The sequence below is a fragment of the Nannospalax galili genome, unplaced genomic scaffold (assembly GCF_000622305.1).
Source record: "Nannospalax galili isolate Female #2095 unplaced genomic scaffold, S.galili_v1.0 scaffold1053, whole genome shotgun sequence".
Classification (NCBI taxonomy): Eukaryota; Metazoa; Chordata; class Mammalia; order Rodentia; family Spalacidae; genus Nannospalax; species Nannospalax galili.
This window is the reverse complement of record NW_008333523.1, coordinates 605,421-626,657: the sequence shown is the minus strand read 5'-3', so window position 1 is coordinate 626,657 and position 21,237 is coordinate 605,421. Positions and strand designations below refer to the sequence as shown.

At 36.2% G+C, this 21,237-nt stretch overlaps 1 pseudogene; it reads right to left on the bottom strand.

Moving 5' to 3' along the window:
* Positions 1-11,643: 11,643 nt before the first annotated feature.
* LOC103730142 lies at positions 11,644-12,762 on the bottom strand (annotated as a pseudogene).
* Between the last annotated feature and the right edge of the window lie 8,475 nt (positions 12,763-21,237).

The window sequence follows — 21,237 nt, the reverse complement described above, 5'->3', positions numbered from 1 at the left end:
TTATGCATATCCCCCAAATAATCTTGATAGAATTTTCATTGGAATTTTATTTAATTGGCAGAGAACTGAATTGTTTTTAATAGAGAGTTTTCTACTGTTCTATATTTCCCTATTTAGATTTTAGTTATTCCATCAATATTTAAATTATCTCAGTATATAAATCCTCTACACATTTTCTTGTATTTATGTCATTATCTTTGATTGTCAATAGTATTGTATTTCTAATTACGGTTTCAACATAATCACTACTCATCTGTAGTTAATATGATTCATTTTTATGTGTTGATTCTGTACCTGAAGACCTGTTCAACCTACTTATTAGGTCTCCATTTTTATAATTCCTTGACATTTTATATGTACATTGTCATCTTCAAATAAGAATTTTATATCTTCATTCCTAATCTCTTTTGAAGTTATTTTGCTATTTTTGTAGGTTATTGAGAGGAGAAAGTAAATTTATTTGAGGCTTTTCCATGCTTTGATATCACCATTTAATTTTCAACATTGCATTAGCAGTAACCTACAAATTTTGGCATGTTCTATTATCGCCTTATTTTTCTTCTATGTATTTTAAAACATTTCTTTGAAATTTCCTTTTATAATTTTTAAAATTTATTTTTATTTTATATTCATGAGTGTTTTGCCTGAATGTATGTAAGTGTACCACATGTGTACAATGCCCAGAGAAGGCAGAATGGGGTATTGGATTACCCGGAACTGGAGCTAGGGACAATTATTAGCCACTGTGTGGCACTGGGAACTGAACCCAGGTCCTCAACAAGCGTACCCAGCTGAACTACTGAGCCTGCTTTTCACCCCCTAAAATTTACTTTTTAAATTATAGATTATTTAGAAGTGTTTTCTTTAATTTCCCAATATTATAAAATTTTCTGTCTTGTTTTGGTTATATATTTCTAATATGAAATTGTTGTGGTCAGATAATGTCATGTATTTAATTTCAATAGTTTAAAATATGTTGGGCTGGGAACATGACTCAGTGTATGAAGTATTTTAAGCACAAGCATAAAGATCTTAATTCGCATCCAAAAGAACTCAAATTAACCCAGAAGTCCATAGCACACATCTGTATTCCTAGACTCCTTTGGCAAGTTGGGAAGGAGACAAGAGAGAATCCCCGGAGGTTCACAAACTAGCTAGCTTGGCAGATACAGTCGTGAACAGGAAGAGACCTTGGAATGTGAAGACACATGTTATCTCCACAGGAACTCTGTGGCACACATATACAACGAGAGAGAGAGAGAGAGAGAGAGAGAGAGAGAGAGAGAGAGAGAGAGAGGAGAGGTTAAGCATTAAGTTTTTTTGAGGCTTTTATAAATGAGTATTGAATTTACATTATTTCCATACATCCCAATCCCCCTGCAACTCCTCCCATGTCTCCTGCACTTCCTCCCAATTCCTTATTTCCTTTGATTATAATTGTTACATATACACATATAAATTTATAAATATACATAGGTTTGTTATACTGCACTGAGCCCATTTAGTGTACTTGTGTTCCTGTGTTTAAGGCTGCCTCCTTAAGATTAAATAACCTCTCAGGGAGCTTGTCCTTAGAGAAAACTGATTTTCTCTCCCTTAACATTCATTGATTGCCTATAACCCTTCATCTTAAAGTGGGACCATGTGACATTTCCCCCACCCACCTTGGCACGTCACCTGGTTTTGCCATTATTCAGATCTTGTTAGACTACCATGTTGTAGAGATTTCATTGACGTAGCTTCCCTATCATGCCTAAAATGTATTAGCTAGCAGCAAGTTTCTTATCCCTCTGGTCCTTGCATTCTTCCCACCCCTTCTTCTGCCATATTCCCTGAGCCTTAGATGTCAAGTAAGCGTTGCAGATGTGTCACTTGGAGCTGGGCAACTCAAAGTCACTTATTCTCTATGTTTGAACAGTTATGGAACTTTTTAATAGTCTCCATCTGTTGCTAAAAGAAATTTCTTTGATGAGGAGTGAGAGGTACATTTGTCTGTAAACATATGGATTAGTATTTCAAATATAGTAAGAAATTATTTAGGTCCAGGAAAGTGGCAGTAGTAGGTTTTTCTCTAGGGTCTAGGATCTCTCCATCCATGTGTACTTGGCTATATTTACAGGACCATGCGTGAATTCCCTCCCATTGAGCGGGCCTTAAGTTCAAATATCCATCTTTTTTTTTAACATGTCAAGGTTTGTTTTATGACATAAGTTGTGATCTATCATAGTGAAAGGCCTATGCATCTTGAAAAGAATGTATATATTTCTACTGTATGATGAAATTTGCTATCAATATGTGCGTATGTGTTTATGTGGATACACGTATATGTGTGAATATGTGTGCACATATATGCACATGTATATGGAGGCCAGATGTCAAGCTTGGATGTTGAAATTTAGATGCTATCCAACTTGTTTGAGACAGAGTCCCTCACTTCCCTGGATCTTACAGAGAAGGCTGGGCTAGCTGGCCAGCACATCCGAAGTATCTGTCTGTCTCTCCTTCTAAGCACTGGGATTACTAATGTGCACTACCATTTCCATGCTTTTTACACTTGAGTTCCAGGGATCAAACTCAGGTCCTCATGCTTGCACTGTAAGCACTTTACCAACTGAGTCATCTCACGGACCCCTGTACCTAAAAATTATCAAATAGCACACATTTTAATCATATTTAATTTAAATTTAATTATTAATATGTTACAGTTTAACTATAACTATTTATTTTCCTTCTTCTCATTTTATTGATTCTTTGGACCTCATATTCAGTTTCATCACTTACTATGGGTTAGGAATAAATTTTAGAATTTCATTTAATTTACCTATCATTTATTTATCTATATATTTAGGTATAAATTTTAGAATTTCATTTAATTTATCTATGGTACTATGTAGTGTGATTTCTGGTAGTTGAGAGTTGATCCAAATGTTCTATTATATGAAGAAACATTACTTCTTCATGTCACTATTTTACGGTTTGATGAAGTATGAAAACTACCTCCTTTAATGTTGTTTACACTCTCCCATTTATAATTCTATTAAATATTTCCTGAACATGCATTTAAAACCATATTAGATGTGCTTATCATTTTGCATCCATTTTTAAGCATAAGTGAGAAAATTCAAGGAGCCTATTGTATTCATCCACACTTTCTCTTACTCTTTTCTTTCCTCCTTAATAATCCTCTGTTTATCACTCTTTTTCATTTAGAGAATGTCATTTAACCATATGGTAGACATATAGGGAAAAATTCTCATAATTTTTCCCTCATCTAGGAATAGTTTAATCTTACTTCACTTTCTAAAAGTATATTCTTTGATTTAGAATTTTGAGTTGACAAGTCTTTCCTTTTCCACTTGAAATGTATATGATTTGCTCATATTCCTGAATCTAAAAAGTTGTAACTTTCATGAATCTGGAGATCTTGAGGTCATTATTCTTCCTTCTTACTCATATTCTTTTTCCCCTTCTTGAGTTCCAGTGACAGGAGCATTAGACCTTTCATTGTTATACAGGCTCTTTCACTCTATAGTCTGTCTGTTGTTAGGATCAGTTATTTTCTAATGTTCTAGTTTCAACTTCAATGTTTCATTTCTCTCACCTCCATTCTTTTGTTGAGCTCATTTTTCAGTTTTTCATTTATGAAATCTGTATTGGTTTCTTTTTGTTGGTTTCTTTTCTATTGCTTGCTAAGACTTTCCATTTCTCATTAATTGAGAGCATATTCTTAATTTCTCACTAAAGTCATTTTATGATGAATTCTTTCATATCATTTAAAAATAATAATGTCTTTTCCAACGAGGTGTTAGTACCCTTTAATGGTATTTACACATTTGAATTGAGATTTCCTAACTCTTGGTATCCTGAATGATTTTCTAGTAAGCCTTATACATGTGGCTTACTAGAAATATGTGCTAAAAGGCTTCAGGTTTTATTTTAACCTTCTATTTTAGTATGTCTCCACTGATACCATATTGATAAAGGAAGTGGATCCAGCCATGTTAGGGACAAGAAGATGTAGGAGACCAGGCTGCCATTCATCTCATCCTACATTGTGGCAAAAGACAAGTATGCTTTATTACTGCAGAATGAGGAGGAAAGCGCAAGCTGTCCTTGTGGTTTCAATACTGACATAGGAGGTGATGAAGAGAGACATCTCATTTTCTCTTGGAAATGCTGAAAATTTAGTTTCTTTATTTGGTTTCTATGGATTCTGACCAACCATCTCTTTACCATTATGGCTTATTGATGAATGAAGGAGGATAGACATCAAGACTTCTTCTCACTTAGCAGTGCGTATATTATCTTATTTAGTGATGTGTGATTAGGGAAATCAATGTTAAAATGTTTTCTTCCACACTAGACTGCTCCTTTCTTGGGCCTTTGGCTTAAAATTACATTTTTTGAAATATTTTACATTCTTCAGCTGTGCATATGGGTGTTCCTTGGTTGTAAACATCTCCTACCAAGTTCCAGGTATACGAATGGCAAGTAGATGAGCCAGCACCATTCATCAAACACTACTGTAGCCCTTAGCTTCCTCATTTGTAAACAGGAAAGTTTAAAGAGATGTACTGTAAGTTTACAACTCTAAAATCTCTTATTCTCAGGAATGTTGTTCAGTTTCTTTAACAATGCAAAATGATACAGCTAATGCTGTTATTCTTTATACTGACCAAGAGCATAGTTAGTGGCAATAAAATCATCTCCAGAAATCCTACCAAATACCTCAAAATAGAAGTGCAGAATGATTGAAGGTTATTATTTTTAAAATAAATGCAATATGCTAACATTTCTATAGGAAGTAGTTGGTAAGCAATAATTGTCCCAAAGGAGCTTATCACAGGTGCTAATCAACGTAGACTATTTTTACTTTTTCTTCAGGAAAAAAAAAGTTAATTATCTCGGTAGTCTCCCTTATTCTTATACCTAAATGCATACCCCCTCTTTGTGGAGAATAAACTCAATTTGATAGAGAAAGGTTTAATGCATAGCTAAAAATAGCACTGTAATCTCCTTGAAAGAACTCTGAGAAATCTCCTCCCTCCCTTAAGACAGATTTTCCTTTTCTGAAACTGCTAATGAGTGGTTCCTGGCTCTTTATGATACTCTCCCTTATCCTACATCCTCCCACATATTTTCAAAGACTAGTAAAGTACATTTTCCTCCAGTAATCATAAGTAATTTTCCTGAAATCCACTGGATTCTTAGCAGAGCAATTCCAATAATCTGTCCATGAAATCTTTGTTTCTTAGGAAACTTTCTTCAAAATTAAGACAACGTCTTACTTCCTTATGTGCAAGTTGGGAAGCTCTCACTCCATCACTTTGAAGTCCCCCAATAATCTAGTTGTTTCTCATTCCACCTGCTTTCCTTGTGTTGTGTTTATCCATCACTCCATAATAAAAAACCTTCCCAAATATCGTCGACAATCTCCCCAAATCAGGCCTTCATTTACTTCCTATCCTTTTGTTTTCCATTGCTCACCGAGCCTCCTCCACAAATTGTCATGCTTGATTTCCTACAATATTGGTTCTCTTCTGATTCTCTTCAGTCTTTGTTTCTTGTTTGCCTTCCTTCCATCTTCATTATCTGATAATATATTTGTATGTCTATGAATTTTTCTTTGTTCCCTAAGATGTTCTTATACCTGTCTTTCCTCCTTTATTTCCTCTCTCATCAGACCCACAGGCCCCAAACTCCAGACTAATTTAGTGTTTCTACTTCTACGTCCCCATAATAAAATAAACTGGATACAACAGAAACTGAACTATCAAAGACTTACCTTCGTTCTCCGGTCTGTGTTACAGTATTCTCTGCTTCAGTAATTCCCCACCCCAAGAAAATTAAGTGGTCTTTGGTTAAAAACTTTTCATCCCATTTCTAGAATCAGGCACCAAATCAAGCATTATTTGCCTATAGATAAGAGTGTGGTAGCGTGGGGGGAAATTTTAAAGTTAATAAGACCTATGTTAAATTTTATTTTAAAATTTTTTACTATATCATTTCTGAACTGGAATGTACTCCAAGCCAGTTCTCTAGGCTTTAATGTTTTCATATGAAAAGAGAAAAATACTATGGGATTGGCGTGATGACTATATGATATAATTCATTTAATTTTTTGACATATAGTATGACTCAAAACTGTTATTTGATTCTTGAAGCCATTCTTTATATTTGTTCCTTTTCCCAAATTTTAACTGCCACACACTGTTCAAGCCCTTCAGTTCAATGTACTTGAATTACTACACATAAAATCTTCATGCTTTATCCTTTTCTTCCTGAATTCTACTTTCTCATGTGGTGATGCCTCCATAATTAATATTACATGACTCTTTCACTGTAACTTTGCTTTATAAAATTATTGTTACCATCATCATTATTATATTATATGTATGTGTGCTGTATGTGTGTGATGTATGGGTGTGTGCTACATATGCATACGTGTGTACTCACATAAGAGGAGGACATCAGGTGTGCTGCTCTATCACTCTCTGCATGTGGTGATGCCTCCATAATTAATATTACATGACTCTTTCACTGTAACTTTGCTTTATAAAATTATTGTTACCATCATCATTATTATATTATATGTATGTGTGCTGTATGTGTGTGATGTATGGGTGTGTGCTACATATGCATACGTGTGTACTCACATAAGAGGAGGACATCAGGTGTGCTGCTCTATCACTCTCTGCCTTTATTATTTATTTATTTATTTATTTATTTATTTATTCATTTACTGAGACTGGGTGTCTCACTAAACTTGGTGCCAGACTGGAGGCCAGCAAGCCTCGGCATTCTTCCTGCCTTCATCCTCCATAGCACTGGGGTTATAGGCACACATGCAGCTATGTCTGTCTTTTTATATGGGTACTGGGGATTCACACTCAGTTCTTCCTACTGGTACAGCAAGCACACTCACCCACTGAGGCATCTATCAAGCCCCATGATTTGCTTTAAAAAAAAAAAAAAAACTTTCAATCTGATTTCTGTCCCCAAATGTCCTTCAGTATAGGTCCATCCACTGGGCTCACCAAGAGCTCCTTCTATGTGTGTAAGATGCTGTCTTTGCCCTTCCCAGCAGCCATCACTTGACAAAAGTTCCTTAGGTTCAGTTGGGATTTTTTACCCACTTCCCCATGTCTATGCTGGGATTTTTCTGGTTTGAGCTTGATTAGGACTTGTGCATGCAGTTAACATTGTTGTGAGTTCCTATGAGCAACTGACTAGCTATCTGGAAAACTCTGTGTCCTTGTGGTCTTTCTGTTTCACTGGTCATCGACCCCCTCTGGCTCTTTCCACCAGGCCATTACATATTTATAATGTATATATATAAGAATACATTAAATTGGGCAGATGGCAGTGGAGGGAGGTATGGATAAAGGGAGGGGATGTAAATACTATCAAACTGTATTGTATGAAAATTGCAAAAAATTTTATAAAAGTTAAAAAATAAAAGACAAAGTGTGAATTTCTTCTAAAATCAAATCTTTGTATCTGAATCTTTGACTGTCTAACATTTCTGAGGTTTCTCTTACCCTTTCTCCTTACTATGAATCTATTTCCCTTATTCTCCCAGATTCCACAATCTCTTCCTCAAGGACATGTTTTTTTTCCCCTCAAAATTTTAAGATCTAGATTTCCTTGATAAGTGGTGACTGGTATATTTGTCTGTAAATATAAGGACACATATTTAGCATACAGTAAAAAATTATGTTTGTCTAGGGATGTGACAGACGTAGGATATTCTCTACGATCTCTCCAGGTATGTGTATTTGGCTATGTTTACAGTGTTTTAAGCCCAATTAGATAGCTGTTGATTACCCCACCATTCATCAAAGAAGCTTCTTTTTGTAACAGATGGAAACTATTATAGAATTCTACAACTGATCACACACAGAGAACAAGTGTATGTGAGATGCCCAGCCCTAAGGGACACATCTACAATGGAATCTCTTCACCTAAGATTCATGGAACATAGTGAAACAGGGGATAAAAAAAATACTAATGCATCTCTCAGCTCTCACCAGTGAAGCTTCCTCATGCACCAGAGGGTGATGAACACAGAAGGCCACAACTGACCAAAATGTAGCGAATAAAAGGCTGCAGAGTGTATGTCCCTGGATAGGACTTACTCAACCAGGGCTCAGGGACTATTGCAGAAGAGGGGCAGAAAGATTTTAAGAGCCAAGGATGGTTCATGACCATAAGAATACAGCGTCTTCCAGGCTCCAGGATACTTGCTCATATTAACTTACAGAAATTGTGACAATATGCATAAGACCTGTGAAAATTCAGTTAGAGAAAAACCAGCATAGAGCTGGGGAAATGGACAGGAGACCCCAACCCTAGCTGAGGAACTATTGGCAGCTGTGGAACTATTGGTAGCTGATCACTGCTGAATGAGGGAGAGTTGATATTTAAGGGAGTGATACTAGATTGGCTGAACAGGCTACAGTGGATGAACTCACACAGAGGGACAGATGGGTATGGAACTTTGATTCAGTTGGCCTTAACATACATTACGGAATGCATGAAATCCTGTGAGTGTGGTATGGGGGTGCAGGTGAGGGGGGTTCAAATGTGATTAAGATCTGTTGTATGAAATGCACAAAAGTTCAATAAAAATATACATTGAAAGAAAAAAATAGACCTAGGTTTTCCATGTAGTGCTGAGCACACCATAGTCTTATTCTCTGCATGTTGACTATTTGTGGGTCTCTGTGTTGATCACTATCTGCTGTAATAAGAACCATCTCTATTGAGAATTAAGAGATACATTGGTCTAGGGGTATAAAAATAAGTCATTGGCTGCTGGGAAAGGCAAAACCAATTTTCCTTACTAGTGTGATCCCTGATAGGTTGACCAGACTCCAAGGGATAAACATCCAAAAGCATTTGGGGAAAAACAGGTTAGACTTGATAGGCCTTTAAAAGAAAAACAGTAATAGAGACCATGAAGTGTTGGGGGAGGGGTAGTAAAATGGGGTGGAAGGGGGGGGGTCTCAGTAAGATTAAAATAAATTGTATGAAATTTTCAGTTCTTAAAATTTTTAAATGTTTTAAGATCCCTCAATCTCTAATTTCAACCCTCTTCTAGTGACAGATCATAACTACCTTTATTACAGATCTTTGCTTCAACTCTGCAACTCCTCAGGGCCCCCTCCAGCTCTTCCTGTTTTAGCCAAGTTTAACAACTAATTGCATTCCTGCATGTGTTTGTAATTGTCTTGGCTCTTTGGGCTGCTACAGCAAAACACCACAGGCTAGGGTAGTTTATATACAGCAGAAATTTACACAGCTCTGGGGAAATTGACAAGCATAAGATTAAGTGAGAAACAGACTCCTGTTTGATGAAAGCTCACTTCCTGCTTCACAATCTTTTCACTACAACCTCAAGTAGCAGCAAAGGAAAGGGGGTCTTCCTTGGGTCTCTTTCATAAGAGTAAATGAATCCCACTCATAAAGTCTCTTCCTTTACGACCTGAACACTTCCCAAAGGCCCCATCTCCTAAGACCATCACCTTGAGGATTAGGAGTTCAAACGACTAATGGGGGGTGGAGCATATAGTTCATACTAATGTTCTCGAATAGTGCTTGTAGGACCCATCTCCTAAGACCATCACCTTGAAGATTAGGAGTTTAAACAACTAATGGGGGGGGTGACATATAGTTCATACTAATGTTCTAGAATAGTGCTTGTAAGCACACAGATTTCCTATACTAGTAATATTTCAAAGCTCTATCTGGCTACTGATATTACATTCAGTAATACAGTTTTACATTCTGTCTTGTCCTAAGAAAGAACTTTGAAAATTATTTGTGAAAAAAATCATTTTGATCCTCATTTCATTTTTGAAACAATATTTTTAAGACAATAGAAGGGTTTAACATTAGAGTTTTATGATACAAAACTGAATAAATTTAGATTGCAGGCAAAAATGTATAAACCATTTTTTATCATTTTGATGTGGATCAGAAGAAACTCTATTAGAAAAATCCTTACACAGGCATGTGGAACTCTGTAATTGTTACTCTCCAGCTAGTGTTTCTTTCTGTAAGATCAGTCACTAGTACTTGGAAAGTTCCTACAATGAACTGAGTAGTGTAACTTTTGTTTCTGTACATGTGTACATAAAATAGGTATCAGTATTTCGTCTTACAAATAAAAAAATCAAAGCATAAGAAGTTTGGCACTTCTTAAAGGTCTTACAGTGACTAAGTGGTGGAAGTGAAATTTGAATTCAGTTATTTTGGTTCCAGAATGCTTTACTGCTACACTACACAACTGTCACTTTTTTAAGCTCTATGATTAAAGTACGATTCTGTGCACAAAACAAATGCACCACTATAAGCAATGATGGTGTGAGGTTTTCCACAACATATCATATCTGCAGAACAAAACAACAAGATAAATATAATTTCAAGGAGATTATTTCTATTATGGACATATATAATCTGTGAAGTACTGTAATTATTAAAATAATCAGTACTAACAAGAATTTCACAAGTGAAATTTGCCTCAGATAATCAAAGAATTGTTAAATAAAATACTGTCAGAATGATTTCAAAGGCATTTCCATCTATAAGAATATTTTAGGCTACCAATATTAACTAATATGCAGGACAGTATGGTGGAAATTAGCCCAATGCACTGTCTATAATAGTTCACTCTCTTACTGCTCTCTAAAAGATCACAGGCACCACTTTAAGCTAAGCATTGAATTTTTTTGTGACTGCATTATTTATTAAATAGGTTTCCCACAGATGGATTTTTTAATAATCCAGGCAGAGGGAATAGGGACAAGAGGGCACACTAGTGGCTCACATTTTAGCAACTGGACAATCATGGTTCAGGAGGAGGCAGAGAAATGTTGGAGAGGGGAAACCCCCAGAGAATAAACAGCAAGACTTATTTCCCCCAGCCCATTCTCTGACCCCCCAAACCATCCATCCCATTCATCCCATTCTAGTCTCTGGTGGTATCCAATGATGTCCATCTCCCGTTCCATGCCAAATTATGGAATTAAATTTCTTCTCAACAGAATAAGAGCACTTGGGATAACAGTAGAATCACCTCACTAAAAGTCACCAAAAGAGAACAAAAGCCAAAAAAAAAAGAGCCCTGAGATACTAATAGGGCATTCCCCAGAATAAACAACTCTGGGCTAAGACAGGGAAACAGCTTATCTGAATGAGACCCCAAGCTAGGGTCAACTGCTAAAGAAAGAGCTGCTGGTGTGTTTAAAGGACAGCACCCTTGTCCAAGTGAGAGCGTTTGAACTAAGCGTCTAAATTTGTGGTTGTAGTATATGAGGTACCAGTGTAGGGACTACAATGTCAGAATAAGAGTCCTGGGGCTCAAAAGGGAAGAAACTCCAACTAGATAAACATCTTTAACTGAACCAGAACCAAGGAAATTTCCCTTCCCAAATACAGGACCACAGGTACTCAGAGGAGGTTTCCTTAACAGAATTGGAAAGTGAACTGACCAAACTTGACTGATCTTCTGACCCCTGATTCCTATTCCCTGACTTTAGTAATACTGGATTTTAACAACCTGTATAACCAGGTCAATAGATATCCATCTATCCCTGTGCCATGACCATGGGATTCCAATCAGTGAGATCCCTGCCATGCTTAGGGAAGCAGGGACCAGGGAACGTTGGTGGGGCTTCTTTTGGATGGGGTTGGGGGTTAATGTGTACTTCTTCAGCTGGTGTCTGTATCCAGGGGTCCAGCAGAATCTCCTCCAGTGATGGTCAGGAACAGGGTTTAGGGGTCAGGCACTGGCTGGATTAGGGCACAGCAATCTGGAAAGACCTGGGCAGGGAAGTGGAGCTCAGCCTCAAGAATCTCCTGGTCTCTCTCAAAGTGAATGTCCTCACACACCATGTCATAGAGGAGGATACCCAGTGACCAGACAGTGCCTGGAGGGCAAGGTATTGGTGTAGAAAAATCAACTCTGGAGGGCTACACACACTTGTCCCATCAAAGTCCGTGTAGGGTTCATCGTGAAGCAGAGCACCAGAATCAAAATTAGTAAGTTTAATACAATCTGGCACAGGTCTATCAGAATGCTCTAGTCTTCGATATCATGATGGACAACTCTGTGGGCATGGCAGCGCTGGACTACTCCCACTACCTGAGTAAAGAAGTCGTGACTGCAGCTTTCCCCCAGGGGACCCTTCTCTGTGATGTAGTCAAAAAGATCCTGAGCAAGCACAGGCCGCTCAAGGACCAGCATGAAGCCCTCTGGTGTCTCCAAACCAGTCAAGCAGGCGGACCACACCAGGATGTCCATTGCCTTCACCCACCTTCCATAGCAGTGCCACTTCAAGTGGGCAAGTGACTGAGTCTGACAAGGTGGAACAGCCTAGCACACGATCCCGGGAGATTACTTTAATGGCCACCTAGTGCCTATCTGTGACACAGTGTCCCGGGAAGACTGTGCCAAAGCCACCCACTCCTTAACCAGGAAGGGGCCAAGTCAGTATTCAGCTTCGAAGGCTGTCCAATCCTTGCCTCCTAGAGGCTGTGTGAGAATTACATGGGGCTCAGAAAGCCCCTGTGGAAGACTGGTCAACATTGAAGAGGTGCTGTGCAGACTGAGCCCTTTGACTCCATTGAGCCAGCAGGGCATGGACTCCCAGGACAGAGTGGCCTGGAGCCAGGGCTGGAGGGTGCCAGAGTGGAAGGCAGGATATCTGGTGGCCCGGAAGCACCCACATTCGGCACAGCGTTAATATTCGGCACACGTACCAGCCCCAACGCTACTTCTGAAATAATCTAAGAAAAATGAGAATGAGAATGAGAATGGTTCAAATCTCCTAGTACCATTCATTGGAAAATGTGGAGGTGCTATGAGGTGATTTGGTCAAAATACATCTGATTGAACAACAAAACAAAAAATGGTTTCGATAACCTATATTGATAAAGAACAGTATTACAAAAAATACGACATTTTACACAAAATATTTTTTACACAAAATATCAATCAGGATTTAATTTAAATTAAAAAAAGAGAGAGTTCCCTGGACTTAATTCCAAAATATACAGTGTGAAAAGGGATAAATAATTTTACAGTGGAGAAAGCTTGAGTAACACCACTTAACCAAGTGTTAAAAGGTTAAAATTACAAAGGTTAAAATTACTAATAATGGGTCATGCTGTTATCAAGTAGCCTCCTCTCTAATAAGATGCGATGAGAAGGACACGTCACCTCTGTTTCATTTCTTCCAAAATTCCATAACCTTCATTTAATCATGCAAAATTACATCAGACATACCCAATTTGAAGGACATTTTACAAATGCCAGATAATTATTATTTATAGCAAAGTTACAAAAAATAAAGAAAGCCAGAGAAACTCTCACAAACCACAAATGACAAGTAAATGCAGTGTGAGGTCCTGGGCTGGACCTTGAAATACAAAAAAATGCATTAATGGGAAATTGGTGGCATTAAGTCTAGAGATTTATTAATACTATCACATGAGTAGTAATTTCCTATATTTCATAAATACATTGTGGTAATGTGAAATATTAAGATTGGAGAAAATAAGCCAGTTGAGTTATATAGGAACAATGTCTGCACTGTGTTCTATACATCTAAAATTACTCCAAATTAGAAGTTTACTTAAAATTGATGAGGATTAAAAATCAAACACTAAAGGAAACAAATCATCTTATCAATAAAGAGACAAATGAACAGTCAGTTCTCAGAAAAACAAACACAAAAGGCCAGTAAATATGTGGTTAATAAGTCAATACCATTAGCTATTAGGGAAATATAAATTAAAACTTCATTAAGATTCCAACATTTCACCCTAGTCAAAATTGCTATCATCAAGAAAACAAATGAAAACAAATGTTGACAAGGATGTTGGGAAAGAGGAAACTAATCAGAGTTGGTAGGAAAGTAAACTTCTGTAAACACTGTGGAAATAAGTATAAAGTTTTCCTCAGAAAACTAAAAATAAAAGAACTGCAAGATGATCCACTTCTACTATTCATTGATATGTAGCCAAAGGATTCTAAGCTTATCACGGAAATATGTACATATCTGTGTTTATTGGCTGGACTCTTAGAAAAATCAGACAATGGAACAAGACTAGATGCTTAGCAACAAATGAAGAAATAAAGAAGCTATGCAAATACAGGAACTTTATTCAGCTGTAAAAGAAAGTGAAATTATGGCATTTTTCCAGAAAAATGGATAGAACTAGACATTACCCAGTTTAGTGAAATTAGCCAGATTCAAAAAGAAAAAATTGACATCTTTTATATGTGAAATCAAGATCTAAATATATGTACTATTACAATGTACATATATTTACATATGACATGAAAGCAGAAGTGGGCAGAAGGTGGGAAAGGAGGGAGCAAGATGGGATGATGGTTTGTTTACTCTTTGTGGGTGCCCATCATCAATAAATAGATGAAAAAAATTGTAAAACTTTCAATAGAGCATTATTGACTCATAAAGAGCAACAAGGTCATGATGTTTGCAAAAAACTGGATAGAACTGGACATCAGTATGAAAGGTAAATAAAGACTTGAAAATACACACACACACACACACACACACACACACACACACACACATACACGAAAAGAGGATAATAGCGAAGAAAGACAAAACATTGCATAATGTCTCATATACAAATAATCTAGGTTAAGCTATTTATCTTTTATTCAAAGGCTAGACTATTTGGGGAGCGGAAGCGGGCCAGCTGAAGTGAGCAAATATCAACAAAGTACAATGATAAAATATTAATTTAAAAATACATTAGGAGGGCCACTGTTAAACTTCTTTGGAATACTTTGGGATAAGCAATTTATTGTGCAATGTTTATAATTTTCTGGATTTTTCAGATATCTAATAAGCAGAGTTACTTTAATAGAGAGGATGTAAGGTGTTGTGTTTTTTCAGACACGTTTATTCAACAACATTTTATTTTATTTTATTCAAAAATTATCTTTCAGAGTTGGAGAGTTGGCTCAGTGGTTACGAGCACTGACTGCTCTTGCAGAGGACCCGGGTTCAATTCCCAGCACCCACAAGGCAGCTGCGAACCGTCCTTAGCTCCAGTTCCAGAGTAATCCAAAGCCGTCTTCTGACCTCTGCAGCATTGCATGACACGGGTGCACTCATATACAGGCAGGCAATACACTCATATACATATACATAAGATAAAAATAATAAATAAAATTTAAAACAAAAAAAACCCCAAAAATTATATTCCAGAAAATGTGCTCACATAGAGAAGCATTGTCTCAATGTCACAAGCTTCTAACCTACACTGAGCCATGTTCAAATTCTTATCAACAAACTTGGCTGAAGAAAGAAAAATGCCAAGAACATTAAATTGGAAGGTCTGACAAAAGAGAATAATGTGATATATCAGAGAATAATGATTAGATATTGAAAGGGATACAGAAATTGGTCAAACATAATGGGATAAATGGAAATAGATATATAGCACACTTTCAGTTAGAAAAAAAATTTTAAAAGAAAGAAAACAAAATCACTAAACTAGGTACAAAATGAAGGAAAATGGACTTAAATGCTCATCATATTACTGTGAGCAGCTTTGTGTCTTTGAAATTTTTAGACTAAATTAGCAAAACTGCCATGCTTAGTGAAAAGGCCCTAATAGGTGTAATAAGATCATTTCTGCCTACTTTGACTGTTTGGGTTATTTAGTTCTATGTACCACAATACAAAATGTCCTTAATGTACAATTTTCAGAAAAAGAACAAAATGTGCATCTTAGAGACCAGAACATAGCAAGAAAGAGCAAATGAGAGTGACATAGATCTGTATACATAGCAGAGAAACATAAATTTCAAGAAAAAAAGAGTATATTAAACTTCTGTGGTTTTCATACAATATCGTTTGATGATACTTAGATTCCTTCCCCATCCACAGCTCCTTTCACTACTTCTGCCCAACTTAATATACATATATTTATGTATGTACATATATGTATACATGTGTATAATATGGCTTATAGACTCTAATTTATGTCCCCAAATGCCTCTCAATGTGGGTCCATCCACTGGGCCCACCAAGAGTCCCATCCCTGTAAGGCACTCTCTTTCCTCCTCCCAGCAGGCATCCACTGCCAAAAGTTCCTTAGGTTGGGTTAGGATTTCTTACCTGCTTTCCCATGTCTGTGCTGGAATTTTGTCTTATTTGAGCTTATACAGGACTGATGCATGCTATTACTACTTAAGAATTAATAAAAGTAAAAGTTTACTTAAAGGCTGCCTGCTATGTGGTTAGTCTTCCAATATAAAGAATTTGTTATAACTGAGACAGAGTATAAGGAAATTGTATTATTTTTACAAGTGTAATTTCTAATCAGATAATAGCAGGTGTTATCCAAAAGTATTATAGAGAAAAGTGATATAGAACATATCATGGGAAATCCATGGAGTTTTATGAATGCTTTAATGCAGTTCTTTCCCAGGCTACAGGAAAATTCAAGAGATGTTCTGGAAACACAATGCCAGTTCGAAAACACAACAAATTCTCTAAAAACAGTACTAAGCTTTCAATGATGTACATGTTTCTTAATTTTTAAAAATGTCTTAAAATAACTGAGAGGTTCCATGGGAAACAATAAAATATTATATATTAGTTAAATTCTTGTTTGTTTTTATAATTGGCCATGATAATTTAAAGTCTCTAAAAATATGAAAGATAGCAATAATTGTTCTTTTCTTGGTTTAAAATTATTAGACTGAATTAAATAATAGCTTTCAATAGTTTTATCCCAGTTAAAATACTGTCTTTTGCTCCTAGTGGTTGGTGCCACAATAATTTCTAAAATACCTCCACTATCATTCATTATATTTTTTTTAGCTTGTTAGAAAATATGTAGTGAGTCTTCAGGAAGATTCCATAACACAATTTTATAAGATAGATATAATCAATATAGCAGGCAGTCCTATTAACTGGGCATCAGATCCTAATATGAATTGTGACACTACTTAAGATTTCGGGGATAGTCACTTGCCTCAGTTTCTCAACTCAAAAAGTAGTTATACTAAATAAATTGGGGGGCCACTTCACTACTAAAATTCTACAATAAGTAATAGTGTATGCTCATCCTTATATTAACATTTCATTGTCAAAATAAAATTAAATCCTTATGTAATACATTTAAAAGAGATCCTTTTTGATTATCAAAATAGTACATTTTCATTTTTCTACAGAGTTTTATTTTTATTTTGTCTTTTATTTTCATGATACTTTGGTTTAATTTTTCTTAAAAATGTCAAAATCATATACACACATTAGGGAGAAAATAATGAAGAAATAAAAATATATCTTATCTCCCACGGAGACTATTACAAACCCAATCAACTAACACTTTGCTATAGGAACCAATTTCAGTAAAACTTTTCCTAACTTTATTTGTAATTATATCACTTAATCCTTCTTGAGAAACAATATACATCTAACAGTTGCAAAATGAAATCTCCTCATGATTTAAATTTTAGTGTTAGGCCTGTAACATTTCTGGGAAATTTTTAAGAAAAAATAATAATATTTTAAGTCAAGATGCTTGAGGTTTGAAGTAGAGCTTTAAAGATTTTAAAGTAGATATCTCAATATTGCCTGATATAACTAATAAATAATACTTTTGAGTGCTAAATAATAAATGCCTCGATATCTCTAATATTTGAATAAAAGAAACATTCAGAATGTACAGAATAAAGCTAGATCAGATGAGGTAACCTGTCTAAGGTCAGTAAATATCATTAAAAAGGAATTAAGTAGTAGTTTAACCCAACAGTACCTGATTCAAACAGTTACATCATTTTATGTCAATACAGTAACTATGTGGAGGACTGTTAATATGTTTATCTTAAGGTTGCCTACAAGTTAGGTTGTGGTAAAATAAGGAATTATGTGCAAATTTATTATAATACAAAACAGTCTATAACAAAATCTCTTGTACAACCTCAAAAGGTCTGTTATTGATGACTCAGAAAAAAAATGATGAATGCTTACCATGTTAGAGAACGTCATTTGCAAGAATTTCTCTTAAGGGCAAGGATGTATTTGTTGAGGAAAATGCAACAACTAAACCACATAAAATAGAGAAGGATTTTTTTCAATCATGATTAAATAACAAAAATTATTACTCAGTATCTCTGAGTAAGAAAAGAAGGATGCATTTGTCTAAAATAAAACAATGAATAGTACACTCAACATACGGAGAGAACTAGAGAAAGAACAACATGATCCTCAAACAGGGATATTTCTTGCTTCCCAGGAAACAAAAACAATATTTAGAGACATTACAGGTTGTTGCAAACTTAGGTGGAAGTTAAGGTGCTACTGGCATCTAGTAAGGTGGAAGATGTTAAACAGGATAATTTACAAGGACAGCCCCACAGGGCAAAAAATTATCTAGCTCAAAACAATGTTTCTGAGCTGGAGAATCTCTTAAGGAGTATCTTCAACACAAATTAACCAAAACCAATGGCATGATAACCAAGAAGGGACAGCAATGGAAAATAAACAATAAACAAGATGTTTCTAAGTTATATTTTGTGGGTTTCAGAGAATGAAACCCTACGTGCTTCCTCCCTTTGATACATCCTGTGTGTAGGGGTGATTCTGCACCAGGACCAATTTTATCATCATGGAGATAGTTGACTACCACAACTTGGGCTATGGTGGTATTGTATCTCTTCGATAATTTGAGACTAAACATCCCATAGTGCATCAAAGCCCCTCCCCTACACAACAAAGGATTTTATGGCCCAAATCCTAGCAGTACTACAGTTGAGAAGGCCTGCACTAGAATAAACAAACAACAGCAAGAAAAGATGAAAAAGCATCAAAAATCTAGAAAATATTTTGACAGGAAATTATAAAAGGATATTTATTTGTGATGCTCTGTAATATGTCAACTTCCCTATATTGATATAGTCTATACTTCTCACCCGGAATTAACCCACCTAACCCCTGGAAACACTTTCAATTGTTCCTATTAGTGGTTAAAATGACTACTGGTGTCTAGAGGTTAGAGGTAGGAATAAACATCATATAACACATAGGGTAGCACCTTACAGTCTAAAATGATTTTGAAGTCAATAAATTTACTGTACATAAGCCAGTGAACTAGGTGTATGAATGCATTGTTTTTCAGAAACTCAAAGAAGTATTGAGCTTTGCATCTAAGTAAAAGCAGGTTGAAAGCAAAGCCCTGACACAGGAGTCAAAGCAGGTGACCTCAAAATTATTCCTATGAAATCCTTAGTGTGATGATTCAAATTTACTAGGTATTCAACAAATATTAAATAATTTCTGCCCTCTCTGCCCCTTTATCTGTTATGTAATGCTTCTGTAGTATTCTTGATATGGCTCAGGATGTTCCCCTCATTTGGAATGCCCTTTCATTTGTGTCTCTTCCAAACTAAACCATATATTTGGAACTGGTATTATCCGCCATGTACGCATGAGAAAATAATTGATCCAGAAGTTTACGTATCTTGTTGATGGTCAACCAGTTAATTTGTGGTGGAGCTAAAATTGACCATGAGTAACAGAATAACAACTAGGGGCTGGAAAGAGGGCTCAGCAGTTAAGAGCACCGACTGCTCCAGCAGAGGACCTGGATTCAGTTCCAAGCACCCACATGGCAGCTAACAATCATCAGTAACCCCAGTTCTGGGCAATGCAATGACCACTTCTGATCTCTGAAGGCATTATATGATACTCTGACATGGGTGGACTTACATGCATGGAGGCAATACACTCATACACTTAAAATAAAAATAATAAGCAAAATATTTTTTAAAGATTTAAAGAAGAATAACAACTTAAGGTGGAATCTATCAGTGCCAAAAGGATATGGTAAGGTGCTCCATCATACCAATTTTCTGTCTGCTCTCCTTTATGCCAAAACTCTGTTAGCTCTTATTCCTTGAGAATAATTTTGACATTTTTTTTCTATGCTAATATACATTCTTACATATAACTGTGAAATACTAAATGAAATTTAGAGAGAAATTGAACCCTCTTGTATTTAAGTGTATTGTAAAAAACATAACAGTCTAAATGGACATAGTATTAAGCTGACTTCTAAATTCTTATCTTTATACCCATAAATTAGTGTATCTCTCTGTATTGTAAAGTTGCACCTAACAAATGAAATGCCTCACTTAACACACGAACCTATGTAGCTAAAGATAAGTACACAAAATTAGAAAAAAGGGAGAAGCTTCTTTATACAGTAGATGGCAATTAAAACAGAGATCCACACCTGGTCAATGTGCAGAGAATAGGAGATTGCAGAATGCTTAATCATAAATGGGACACCTCTGTCACATTCTTGCCTCCAAAGGCTCAGGAATCATTGCAGAAGAGATGGCAGAAAGATGGTAAGAATCAGAGGCAGTGAAAATCTACATTAAAGCAGTATTTTGAGGGACATGACAAGGCTGTTGCATACATGATGATACAGCGGCTGTGACTGCATGCACAAGAACTGCAAAAGATCAAGTCAGCCAAAATCCCACCATTGACAGGGGAGGGCTCACAAAGTCCAAACCCCTAGCTGAGAAGCTACTGCCAACTGATGGCTTTTGGGGGAGGCAAAGTAAGTTTTCTTCAGGGATACATCCACTGGAAGGCTACCCATACTCGACTAGATGGTACTACACCTATTAATATAAAGACAGTATCAAGTGGACTTAATGGGTCTGAAATAAAAAGGAGAAAGTACACACAGATGGGATGAAAAATTGCTGGATGAAAAGGGGAGGAGTATGATGGGAAGGAAACCCTGATGAAAACACTTTATATGCATGTATGAAATTCTCAGTAAAAGTAGTCTTCCTCTCTGGAGCTCCACACCACACCCAGTACCCTTTCTACTTTCCTGCATTCTGCTGTTCAGATTATATACACACATCTAAAACTTTTCAGCTAGGATCCACAAATAATAGAGAACATAACGTGTTTGCTTTTCTGGGTCTTGTTTACTTCACTCACTCCAGGCCCAAGTGCTCAGCCCTAAGCACATGTACAGAGAGCACCACTAAATGGACAAATGGACTCATAGGTTTTATATATATATATATATATATATATATATAGTGTGTGTGTGTGTGCCTATGTGTATGTGTAACAATAATAATTAAAGAAGAAATCATTCAATTGAGAGGAAGTGGGAGTTACAAGGCAAGTGTGAGAGTGGAGAGAGAGA